Consider the following 13,728-nt stretch of genomic DNA (forward strand, 5'->3'; position numbering starts at 1 on the left):
AAAGCTGGGGCATTATCACCAGTGCCCTGGCCAATATCCATCCCTTGACAAACATACTTAAAATAAATGATCTGTAGTCTTTATCACATTGCTGTTTGTGGGAGTTTGCTGTATACAATTTGGCTGCCATCTTTCCTACATTACAATCATGACTAAAAGTCAAAAGGACTTCATTGGCTGTAAAGAGTTCTGGGCTGTCCCAAGGCAACACCTCCTTTCTTCAGCTCATATATCTATTCAATTAATCGTATTTGGAGAATGCTTCAAATTTGAAGCCACGAAAACGACAATAGCATTAAGTCAATCCAACACCTATCTCCTTTCGATGAGCAATCCAACACCTATCTCCTTTCGATGAGCAATCCAACACCTATCTCCTTTCGATGAGCAATCCAACACCTATCTCCTTTCGATGAGCAATCCAACACCTATCTCCTTTCGATGAGCAATCCAACACCTATCTCCTTTCGATGAGCAATCCAACACCTATCTCCTTTCGATGAGCAATCCAACACCTATCTCCTTTCGATGAGCAATCCAACACCTATCTCCTTTCGATGAGCAATCCAACCAATCCAACACCTATCTCCTTTCGATGAGCAATCCAACACCTATCTCCTTTCGATGAGCAGCTCTGTGAAGATTGCAAATCATGACAAAAGATATTAAGAGTATATTTTTTCAATGTATATTCATCAAATATTTTGAATCAAAAGCTATCAGTTCACTCCATGTGTTTCTAATGTGCAGACGCACTGGAATCTTATTATAGGCCATTACTCAGAATGATGGAAAGAAAAATAGAAATCTTATATAAAATGAAAAATTTATCTGGCACCTTATCACATCTCAGAAATGACACAAAGCACTTCATACAGCCAATTACTGTAAAGTGTAGTCACTATTATAACAGTGACTATATTTCAGAAGTACTTCATTGAATGTGAAACGCTTTGGGACATCTTGAGGTCCTGTAGGTGCTATGTAAATGCAAGACTTTCCTCACTGTAGATTCCAAATGCTTGTTTGTAATTAAGTTTGTACATACAATCGTATTTGTTGTGCAAAATCCCTTAAATTCTATAAAGCTGGGGAACCCGACAAAATATATTCATGGTCCGAAATTTTCAGTTGGCGGGCGGGCACAGCCGGGAGTGGGCAGGGGCTGTTGGGTGCCCACTGCGATTTTACGTGGGTGGGCCAACTAACTGACTCCCGCGATCAGCAGGAAGGGACGGGCAGCAGTGGGAGGTCAATATCCGCCGGGTCCAATGGTGACCTGGCGGCCTATTCCAAAATGGCGCAGGGCAAGGCAGCCATCCTAAGGCTGCCACTGAGTTCGGTCATTTGCATTTGAGGTTGGTCACCTGCAATGGACAACATCATCGGAGAGTAGGCCAAGCGGGAGGGCAGGTCAGCGGGACAGTGGGCCCCGAGGTTTTCCGATGAGTGCCTCACTGCCCTCCTCGAGGAGGTGACAGCACGCCACAATATCCTTGGAAGAGGAGGCCACCTCACTTAACAAAATGTGCCTGGGAGGAGGTGACATCACAGGTTAGCTCCAATGATGTGGTGAGACGCAAACAGTTTAATGACCTCCTACGATCAGGTAGGGTGAGTATCGTGTTGGCATGGGTCACTTAGCACAGCAGCTGAGTTGCCGCCCCCCACCCCCCTCCCCCAACCACCCCCTCCCCCCTACCCAATCCCGCACCTCAGCATTTTGCTTTTCTATTTATTCATCCACAGGATATGGGCTTTGCTGGCTGGGCCAGCATTTATTGCCCATCCCTAGTTGCCCCTTGAGAAGGTGGTGGTGAGCTGCCTTCTTGAACCGTTGCAGTCCATGTGGTGTAGGTACACCCACAGTGCTGTTAGGGAGGGAGTTCCAGGATTTTGACCCAGCGACAGTGAAGGAACAGCGATATATTTCCAAATCAGGATGGTGAGTGACTTGGAGGGGAACTTGCAGGTGGTAGTGTTCCCATGTATCTGCTGCCTTTGTCCTTCTAGGTGATAGTGGTCGTGGGCTTAGAAGTTCTTAGAGTGTGAGTGGCAAATGTGATGGAGGCAGCATCTGGGCAAGAGGGTGAGCCCTGGCTGCTTGGAGTGAGTGTATGGTGGCTCCAGGGTCATGAATCGGATGTGCCCGGCGAGGTGTTCCTCAGGTGGGGTTGGCCAGGCTACAATGGCAACGCAGGTACAGGGTGGACTAATCAATGTTCCTCTCTCCTTTCAGGAGAAGACAGCCCACAATGATGCTGAGAGGCTGCGGACTGGCGGAGGACAGCCCCACCTTCTCAACATGACCAGTTACGAGCAGGAGGCCCTGGAGCTGGAGAGGCACCATGTGCCTAGGTCAATCGGCCGTGATGAGGTTGGGGTGCCACTGGAAGATAAGAGTACAGTGCACTGAGATCAGAATGTCTGTCCTAGCAACCATTCCACTGTTGTCTCTATATTGATGTGAGCCTCAAACATGGAATCCCCGTTGATAATGGAAAGACGAGGGCACCTTGATCCAGGTGCCAGGCATGCACAGTAACAGCGTAATGACTTCAACTAATGACATGTCTTTGTTCCTCACCAGAGCATGCCTGGTCTCAGGAGCTTGAGGGACCGCCGCTCATCTCTAAGGGCATGGATGACATTAACACACCAGCAACACACCCACTCAGCCAGGCAGGCACCAGTACAGATACCAGCGCCTCGGTGGGAATAAGATCATCAGCTAGTATCTCGGTGCACAGCGGTGAGCGCACTTCACACTCGCTTGAGGTGCAGGTGGAGGCAGGGAGTGCCCAGGGCGCCGGCAGTTGGGGGACTGATGGAGACCAGGAACATGCTCAGTCGGTGGCTGATGATGGGCCTCTGGAGTCGTCCCTGAGGCAGCAGATGCTGGATGTCCAGCAGGGTGGGCGGGAGGATCTGGCAGAGATACATGAGGGAATCCGTGCCATCGTCTCCGTGCTGGAGGAGTCCATGTGGAGCATGAGCAATGCAATGACCCTCATGGCTGAGCACACTGCCTCTTCCATGGGGAGAGTGGTGACTCTCATGGAGAGGCTCCTCCAGGAGCTGAATCAGGGCTTCCTGGGGATATGGTCTGACCTGCAAGCCCTCACACTGGCAATGACCTCAGGTGGTCAGTGCCAGTGTGGGACATGGATTGGGCACCCAGTATCCCAAGCTAGGTGCCCATCTTTCAATGGTGAGCAGGGAGGTCCAAAGTGACCTGACGTTGGCGCATGAGCTGCCTGTCATCTCTGCAGACTCCTCTCAGGGTGCATCGGATAATGGCAGCAGCTCCTTCATCCTTCTGCCAGTGGCTGTGGAATCCGATGAGGCTGCAGCGACTGTGGAGATGCCAGCTGTGGCACTGGCCGTTCCCTCCCAGGCGGGGTCAGTACAGGCTCCACAGGCCAGAGGACACCCGCCAAGGTCATCAGGAGCAGAGTGAGCAGGCTGTCACCAAAGCCGGTGCCAGTGAGGGAGGAACACCTAGATGTAGCACCCAAAAGCATAAACATAAAGCACCTTAGGCACAACACGACTTATTTTTCTTTTCTTATTTTCTTTTGCCCCACTTTTAAGTTACTGTTAAGTTGAACACCTTTTTATTCACTTTGATTTCTGTATTCCAAGCTGCAAAGCATTAAATGTGTTGGTTCTCAACAAGCCTCTGGGTTTTTCATTAGCTCTGCAGGTGTAGGGTAACCCATGACGTTATGGGTGAATTGTTTGTCATTGAACTTTATTGAAATGGCCCATGGTGCATGTTGCTGACCAAGCAAATGTTCCTGTCAGGTATTGAGTATGGAGCCTGTAGCCCTGACATGTGGGGGTGGTTCTTATTTGGTGGGCTAGCTGAAGGAGCCTTGGATCAAAGTGCCCCCGGTGTCCTTGCCTCCCTGGAGGTTGCCCAGGTCAGCGTCTATCCCCTCAGCGCTCTCCTGACCGTGCTCGTCCTCAGACTCACCATTGGACTCATCGTCTGCTGCCAGAGCAGCTGCATCAACATCTTCTTCCTCCACTGTGTCCCCCCTTCCCAGCACCAGATTGTGGAGAGTGAAGCATTCAACCACTATCAGTGACACACAATCTGGGGGGTACTGGAGTGCACCCCCTGAACGGTCCAGGCAATGGAAGTGCATCTTGAGAAGACCAAAGATTCTCTCCACCACAGCCCTTGTGGTGCCGTGACTCCTATTGTACCGCTGCTCAACCTCTGTTCTTGGATGGTGGAGAGGCATCATGAGCCACCTTCTGAGGGGATAGCCCTTGTCACCCAGCAGCCATCCATCCAGCCGGGCTGGAGCACTGAAGAGCCCCGGCACCTGGGAGTGTCTGAGGATGTAGGTGTCGTGGGAGCTGCCTGGGTACCTTGCACAGACTTGTAGAATCAGCATCCTGTGGTCACACACTATCTGCACGTTCATGGAGTGAAAGCCCTTCCCGTTGGCGAAGGCACCGGGCTCACCTGCTGGCGCCTTGATGCCCACATGTGTACAGTCTATAGCACCCTGGACACGGGGGAAGCCAGCAATGGCCACGAAGCCTCTGGCTCACTCTGTCTGGCTGGCCTTGTCCGTACAGCAGTGAGTGAAGGTCAATGCATGCCTGAACAGAGCATCTGTCACCAGCTTTATGCAGCTGTGGACAGCTGATCGGGAGACACCACAAAGATCACCCACCGACTCCTGGAAAGAGCCAGAGGCATAGAAGTTGAGGGCCACTGTGACCTTCAGCGCCATTGGCATGGGGTGTCAAAGCTGATCTCAGGGCCGAGCATCTGACAGACGGAGGTCACTATCTCCCTTGAGAGACGGAGTCTCCTTCGGGACTGCACCTCAGACATATTGAGGTATCTGCATTGCCACCTGTAAACCCTGGCAGCAGGATAGCGGCATCTTCTGTGGCCCCTTCCACCTTGGACTTCCTGTTGGCCCTGCGCCTGCACCTGTCCTCCCACAGGTGGCTCCCCTGGAGGCTGAATGTGTACTCCTGGCCTCCTCCCCCTTGGGGCCCTCCCTTCCACCTCAGAGGAGGTGCCTCTAGCGGAGACCACAATCCCCATTCCCAGGGTGAGGGAAGGCTGTCTGAAACCAGCAAGGCCCCAAAAATGATGCTTACTCCAGAGTCCTGACCTGAAGCTGGGTTATTTCTGTCAAAGCAGCTCCGAAGTGAAATGAAGTTGTCCTGCTCACACAAGCAAGTAGCAGTAAGTAATAAATGAAAGTTCTAACAACTCACGTTCGCGAACCCACTCACCCCTCTTATCCCACCTGCCCGTTGCACCCGTGTGAGGCCCTGAAAATCACAGGGGCTGCACAAAATCGATGTCAATTGCTGCTTCAAGGGCCTTAACTGGCCCGTTAATTAACGGCGGATATGCCTCTGGACTCACAGCGCGCCCATCTTCCGAAATATCGCGATGCCGCGCGGTGATGTCGGGACACACGCCCGATGTCATCGTGCGTCATTTTATGCCCGCTCTCGCACACCGACTGTGAAATCCTGCCCCATGTCTCCAAAAAAATCTGTGTGGGTGTAAAACGCAATGCGTAATTGTCATGTCACAACCGTTGTGGTGTTTTAGGGGCCCAACAAGACAAATGCAGGTTATAAGAAACCGCAGCCAGGATGTTTCAGCCCTTTCACGCTATGTCTGCCCCAGCAGATGTGGCGAGCCATTTAAATCTCCATACAGTTCGGGGGGGCTGTAATATTCCACTGGGCAGGAAAGGCCATAAAATCCTGGCCTACATCCTTATTAAGATCCAGGCTTCCATCTTACATTAAGGCTTGTATTCAGTATTAATTAGCAGTTTACAGCAAATTCTGCACATTTCCTGCCTGCTACTAAAATGCTGATCACTGCATTCAACTCATGGATCTACTGATTGACATGTGTGCCATTTACAGACCAGAAACAATGTCTAAATTACAGACTTGTGGGAGAACTTGAATCATGTGATTTTTCTGCTTTATTGTAATCGGTAAATCTGTTGTCACCTATGTTGCTGAGTTTTGAAAAGGCAACTTTTTATTTTGCAACACGGGCTTGAATTTCTCAGTTATTTAATGTCCTTGCATGGACTGGTAGAATACTTGCCTGCTGACTCAGCATGATGACGCTTTAGTAGTCATCCAGCAGTTGTAATTCGCAGAGCCAGTACAGAGATGATGGGCCAAATGGCCTCACTCTCCACTGTAACAATTCTGTGATTCTGTAATAAAGCAGAGCTGGATGGTGGAAATTGCAGATTCCCCAGCGTGCAGGCCATCACAAGCTACCATTTAGGCATGCCCACCTCATTTAGTCCAGAGAGACTCTTTGAAACTAAGGCAAAGAATTAGTCCGATGATAACATGAACGCTTGAGCAAGGATCTCAAGATAAATTCTTCCCATCACAAATCCAAATTTCTCTAAAATAATTTTAATAATAATCGCCTAGTTTGAATTTGTCGCCTCACTGTCCTACTCTCATTTTCTTTACCACAGAACAACAACTTGCATTTATATCACATTTTTAATGTCACAAGATGCTCTGAGGTACCTCAGCACCATTATCAAGTTAAATGTATGTGGCTGTGGCACATAATGAGATATTAGGCCTGATGTCCAATAGCTTTGTCAGGGGGATGGGTTTTCAAATCACCTTAAGTTAACCTGTCAATAACCTCCTTTCAAGGTTCTGGAGTCTGTCCTCCATTTTTACCATAAGGTTCATCAAAGAAAATAGGCAAAGGTGAGATTGGCTAATGTAACAGAAAATGAAATGATTTAACAATCAGCTGAACAAGAACAAGCAATAAGAGGAGCTTTAGCTGCCCAAGAGGATCTAACTGGGTGAGAGATCTGCAGCCTTGGACTGAAAATGATGCTGGGAACATGCATTTGCAGACTACCTGCATAGTCTGGGCATGTTAATGTATCCAAAAGATGTACTCAGCATGGCCAGGTGCCTTGAGCAGTGCATGTATACAATTAATTCCACTGAAGACATTTGGAAATCCAGTTATTTAATAAAAGTCATGCTTAATCTTATGTTGCTGTTGTTCTGTCCCAAGACATCAGGACATGTTCCTCTGATAACATCATCTGTCACTTGACATATGCAGCACACCACAGATCATGCCAGCTAAATCTCCCACTTATGTTTGAAACAAGCTTCAGTTAGTGAAGATTAAATGACAGCAACAGCTTTCCATGGACAGGACATACTCTTGTAATACCTCACTTGGAAGTTATATTGAATTCCAGACTGTGTGCTAATTGAATCAACATTACCTAGTAATGTCTGGCACCAAAAGGGTTAACGGAAAACTGAGTGCAGTACCGGCCATACAGTGATGTAAGAGATCACATGACCAACACCTCGGGGTCAGTGTAGTTTTGGACAGAGCCGTGTGTAGAAGCAAGCATGGAAACAGCTCCTAGCTTAGACCTTTACTGTACCTTGTATATAGTTTCTGGTAGTTAATAAATACTTACAGTTGAATTACCTAAGACTATGAATATCTTAATAAGACCTACCAAACTACACCCAATACTTTACAACAATAATAGATGGCTGTATGGTCTTGAAAAGGTACCTTGGATTGAAGTAGCTTTCTTAAGAGAATTGGACCAGGACATAGCTCCACAATCCCACCTGAAATCATGGTGGGAATTGAAGGAAAATAGGAATGGTGAGGCCTACCAATGTCTTACTGCCCAACCTGCATTTTCCTCCCTTCACTTCTGCCCACCAAACATAATTGGAATGAGCAGAGTGTGGGTCCTTGGTGAATTTCCCTCCTACTGGCCTAAGTTACTTGCTAAGACTACCATTGGGAATCTGGTGGTGGACTCTTGGAATTGGTGCTGATGACTCAGAGGTCCCCAACGAGGGATAGACTCTTCCAGTGAGGTCCTCTCTTTTCGTTCTGGCCCCCACTTTGTAGGCCTTGGTCTTGGTCGAGGAGTACTGGACTGGCAACCTTCTCATCTTGGGGACAGTTCTGCCTTCAATCGCAGGGGAAATTGCTGTAGCAAACCTGTTGAAGTATCACATGGACTTCATGACCAGTCAATAATGAGTTCCCATTGGTGCTGGGCAGGAATCCTGCCAAGAGCTCATTATACATATTAGATGAACTTTGAGCTAGGTCACTGGTGCTATTGGGAGTGGTGGAATCGTGGAAGGAAGACCAATCCATTGGAATGCTGCTACATGAGACAGCTTCCATCTTGTTACATTGCAAGAATTAAATCACTACCTATATATTGAGATCCTGTTATTGATCATAATGACCGATCCTTCATTTTCTTTAAGGAGACATTTAAGGAAGACCTGATTACTAATATTTATATTCATTTGCAATTTGACCATGATAGCTGTTCCTAGCCATCAGACTTCAGAATGAGAAGATAAACCAATATAGCAGCAAAGGTAGGAATCTATTTTCATACTCAAGAGATGAAATTGCTCTCAGTGCTGTTCACAACAAATGCATCAGCATATTTTAATAAAATGTATTTGTGCATTATCTGAACATATTCCTTCTGAAAATTATGGTGAATAAAGGAAAACCAGACTGCTGGATATTGAGTAATTTGAGAGATTTTGTAGCCATATTCTTGAAGAACCAATCCCTGGCCAGTGAATGCAGGGGGAAGAGACAATGCAGCCTAAACAATCCTTTTTTATGTCTTCATCACTGCTGGAAATTTGTTCAGGGGGCTGCACCCGCTCCAAGATGAGGTTTCTGCTGCTTACAGGGCAAAGTGAATCAGCAGCAGTTCCATAGAAATTCCCAATTTTGTCTTGAAGATTGAATGATCTCTTATAGAAAGAAAGCGTCACCTTTGCAAGGCTGTGGCTCACATTATTGTCATTCTTGTAGTCCTGACACTACAAAGTCTTTGCAAGACCAGATGATATAAATTGATTAGCGTTTGAATTGTTTTGGTCAAAGATGGAAAAGTCAAGATTGTCATCATTTTTGGCCAATGAAACGCTAGAATATAAATGTAATGAAGGTGCAGTGCAAAGCCAATAAGGCTGCATACAAATTAGGTAAAATGCTATACATCAACAACCAAATTCGACTCAGTTAGTCAATTATTCATAAGTCAAGTTTCTTGAAACAAGTTATAATTAATACTTTCAGGGTTTTCATAAACATATTTGTTCTTGCTTTCCAATCTGTAGAGTTTATTACCCAGGACAAGAAACTTTCGACACTGGTAATTGATACTTACATGGTCAAGGTGGTAAAAACAAGTTGCCAATTCCAGCCATGGTTGATGTTTTCCTTACCAGAGTTTGTAGGAAGGAGCTTAGCATGAAACTCAGAAAAACCACATGCATATCACCTCCCAGCCATTGAAACGATCAACAAAAAATGAATCAGACTAGAAAATACTGTTGTTCGTTTTAGCCACCCAGAGTTTGATGCATTTGTCTGATATTTATTTATTTTAACAGAGGTGTACATCAAGTTAAAATAAAAAAGTGTTACCATCTGTATTATAATATCAGTTAAGGAGATATCATATGAAATTGTTCATTTGCTAATATTAGCAATAGTAATTTCCGTATTATGATCCTTAAGATTGGAAGTGAATTCTCCCTTCCTAAATGGGCCATTAACTTGTATCGAATACCGGAGCTACATTTTTTCCATTTCAAAAGGCATGTCGTTGGCAGATACCGTTGTTTCACTGCTTCCTATTTGCTATGCATGGTTACCAAAAGCACTGGTAGGCAACTAAAACATAACTTACTCTCGGGTAGCAGTTTGACATGAACCAGACTGTGTTGAATATTTCATGGTAGCAGATATTCTCAAATTCCTGTCTTATTATTGTTTCTACAACATGAATAATTTTTTTCCCTTAGAAATTGCAATACACAGTAAAACATGTTGCTGTTCATTTTACTGTCAATATGGTTACATCGAGCCTGACATTCCCTTCCACCTGTTTCTTTACTGAGCAAAAGTCCCATGATAGCGTATGACAATGTAAGTGATTGCATTTTAGTCGACATGCCTATTTAAATAAGGACGTGCATATTTAAATAAGACAGCAAAATGAATGATAACATCAGACAGCTATTATTCATAAATCTGTGTGGATTTGAGGAACATTTTGGCAGCAGATATCCTCCTCTGACAAAGGTCACCAATAAGATAGGTTTAAGCTCATTGTGCCATTTAATGTTCCTAAAGCAAATGTAACTGTAACTGAGTGAGTAAGGCAAAGGGAGGCATCTACTGTGCACAGGCATTCAGTTACTGTTAAATTGGTCATGGTTTTTTTTTTTTTCTCTTATAGCTTGTGCAGATGAAATTGACATTTAGAATTGGTTCCAAACATCCACAGGGAATTTTCATGGTGGAGAGAGGGGGGCATTTCTCCAGATCAGCAACCGTAAATTCAACAGAACCCCTTTTCTGCCAATTTTCCGTCAATGGTACAGTGAACCGATCTACAGTGAGGGGAACAGATAGACATTTCTGAAGCCACAGGTATGAATCCAGGATGGTGTGTTGCCTCCCTGATGCTAGGATCAAGAATGTCACTGAGCAGCAGCAGGGTACCTAGAGGGGAAAGGATGAACAGCCAGAGGTGGTAGTCCAAATTGATACCAACGACATAGATAGAAAAAGAGATGAGGTCCCACAGTCAGATTTTAGGAAGCTAGGAAAGAGACTAGCAAGCAGGACCTCAAAGGTAGCAATTTCTGTTGCCATGTGGTAGAACTAAGAGGATAGAGTAGATGAATGTGTGGCAGGAGAATTGATGCCGGAGGGAAGGCTTTAGATTCATGGGACATTGGGACTGGTTCTCGGGGAAGTGTGGCCTACACAGGCCAGGTGGTTTGCACCTAAATAGAGCATGGACAATGTTCTAATGGTGTGATTTGCTTGTACTATAAGGAAGGTTTAAACTAATATAGCAGGAGAAAAGGAACCAGGATGTAACATTAAGAAGGATAAACAAGGTGCACAAAGGACAGGGAAGCAGATAGATCTAAAGTAAGAAATAGTATGGTATTAGGTGGGGTGAGGCTAAGAGATAATGCCATAAGGTCCAAATTAAGTTGGTGATCTGCAGGCACAGATAGCGACATGGGAATATGATGTCATGGTGATAACAGAGACCTGGCTGAAAGGACAGGACTGAGTATGAAATAAGCCTGGATACAAGGTGTTCAGGAAAGAGAGGAAAGCAAAGAAAGGAGGAGGAGAGGTGGCAGTGTGGATGAAGAAGAATCTGAAGTGTTGCAGAGATAGTATATCCTAGAATGGTCAAGGACTAGATCTCTCTGATTCAGGTTAAGAAACAATAGAGGTGCCATTACATTACTAGGTGTATTCTATAAGCCATCAACTGGCAGGAAAGGTATAGAAGAGCAATTTTTAAAATGTGTTCCCAGGATGTGGGCGTCGCTGGCTAGGTGGTAGTGAGCCACCTTCTTGAATCACTGCAGTCCATGTGATGTAGGTACACCCACTGTGCTGTTAGGAAGGGAGTTCCAGGATTTTCACTCAGCGATGGTGAAGCAATGGCGATATAGTTCCAAGTCAGGATGGTGTGTGACTTGGAGGGGAACTTGCAGGTGGTGTTGTTCCCTTACATCTGCTGCCCCTTCTAGGTGGTAGAGTTCACGCATATGGAAGCTGCTGTCTAAGGAGCCTTGGTGAGTTGCTGCAGTGCAACTTGTAGATGGTACACGCTGCTGCTACTGTATGTCGATGGTGGAGGGAGTGAATGTATAAGGTGGTGCATGAATTGTTAATCAGGTGGGCTGCTTTGTCTTGGATGGTGTCAAACTTCTTGAGTGTTGTTGGAGCTGCACTCATCCAGGCAAGTGGATTATATTTCATCACACTCCTGACTTGTGTCTTGTGGATGGTGGGCAGACTTTGGGGACTCAGGTTTTGAGTTACTCACCACAGAATTACCAGCATCTGACCTGCTCTCATAGCCACAATATCTATATGGCTAATCTAGTTAAGTTTCTGATCAATGGTAACCCCATTCTTGGGATTCAGTAATGGTAATGCTGCTGAACATGAAGGGTAGATGGTTAGATTCTCTCTTGCTGGAGACAGTCATTGCCTGGTATTTGTATGGCATGAATATTATTTGCCATTTAATCAGTCCAACCCTGAATTTTGTCCAGGTCATGCTGTGTGCCTGTAATTTCAGGGAAGTTACAGAGAAGTACAAAAACTATAGCATAGAGATAATGGGGGACTTTAGTTACCCTAATTTAGGCTGAGTTGGTCATTGTGTAAAGGGCAGAGAGGGGAAGGAGTATCAGATGTGTATTCAGGAGAAGTTCCTTGATCAGTTTGTTTCAGGGCCAATGAGGAAGGAGCCATTGATGGATCTGGCCCTAGGAAATGAGGTGAATTAAAGGATTAATTGTTAATTGGGGACTTTTGGGGAACAGCAATCTTTGTCTGATAAGGTTAGCCATGGACCAGGAAGAATCTAATGTTAAAATACAAGTTAGAGGAGGTCCAATTCCCTTGGGTTGAGAATGGATTTGAGCATGGTATATTGAAAGATTGGCAGGCAAAACTATAATGGAACAGTGTGCTGGCTTTAAAAGAGGAGATAGTTAAGGTACAGATGGGGGTATATTCCCATGAGCAGAAAAGATAGGGCAACCAAAGCCAGAGCTTCCTGGGTGATGAGAAAGAGAGGAAGCTGAAGCAGAAAAAGGAATAATAGGAGCCCTGATTGTCTTGATATATATTAATGACCTAGACTTGGAGATGACACAAAACTTTGAAGTTTTGTGAGGAGGATAGTGATAGACTTCAAAAGGACATGTTGGTGTAATGGGTGGGCAGATGGCAGATTAAATTTAATGCAGACAAGTGTGATTTTTTTTTTTTAAAATCATTTCATGGGGTGTGAATGTCACTGGCTAGGCCAGCGTTTATTGCCCATCCCTAACTGCCCTTGAGATTATTTTGGTGGGAAGAATGAGAAGAGGTAATACAAAATAAGGGACACAATACTAAAGGGGATTCAGAAACAGAAGGACCTGGTGGTATTTGTGCACAAATCATTAAAGATGGTAAGCCAGTTTGAGAAAGTGGTATAAAAGGCGTAAGGGATCATGGGCTTTATAAATAGAGGCATATAAAACACTGGTTCAGCTTTAAATGGAGTATTGTGTCCAATTCTGGATACTGCACTTGAGGAAGTTTGTGAAGGCTTTAGAGGGGATGCAGAAAGTATTTACAAGAATGGTTCCAGGGATGAGGGACTTCAGTTAGGTGGATGTATTGGAGAAGCTGGTGTTGTCCTTCTTGGAGAAGAGGATGTGGAGGGGAGATTTGATAGAGGTGTTCAGAATCATGAGGACTCTAGACAGGGCAGATAGGGAGAAACTGTTCCCATCAGTGGAAGGGTCAAGAATCGGAGGGCACAGATTTAAGGTGAATGGAAAAAGAACCAGCAGCAACATGAGGAACACTTTTTTACACAGCGAGTGGTTAGGAAATCACTGCCTGACAATGTGACGGAGGCAGAATCAATGATGGCTTTCAAAAGGGAATTGGGTAACTCCCAGGGGGGAAAAAAAATCTCTTCAGGGTTAAAGGGAAAGGGCAGGGGAATGAGACTAGCCAAGTTGTTCTTGCAAGAAGCCGTGATGGACATGGGCTGAATGGCTTCGTTCTGCGCTGTAAACATGCTAAGATTCTACAAT

This window comes from Carcharodon carcharias, chromosome 20 (assembly GCF_017639515.1).
Source record: "Carcharodon carcharias isolate sCarCar2 chromosome 20, sCarCar2.pri, whole genome shotgun sequence".
NCBI classification, from domain to species: domain Eukaryota; kingdom Metazoa; phylum Chordata; class Chondrichthyes; order Lamniformes; family Lamnidae; genus Carcharodon; species Carcharodon carcharias.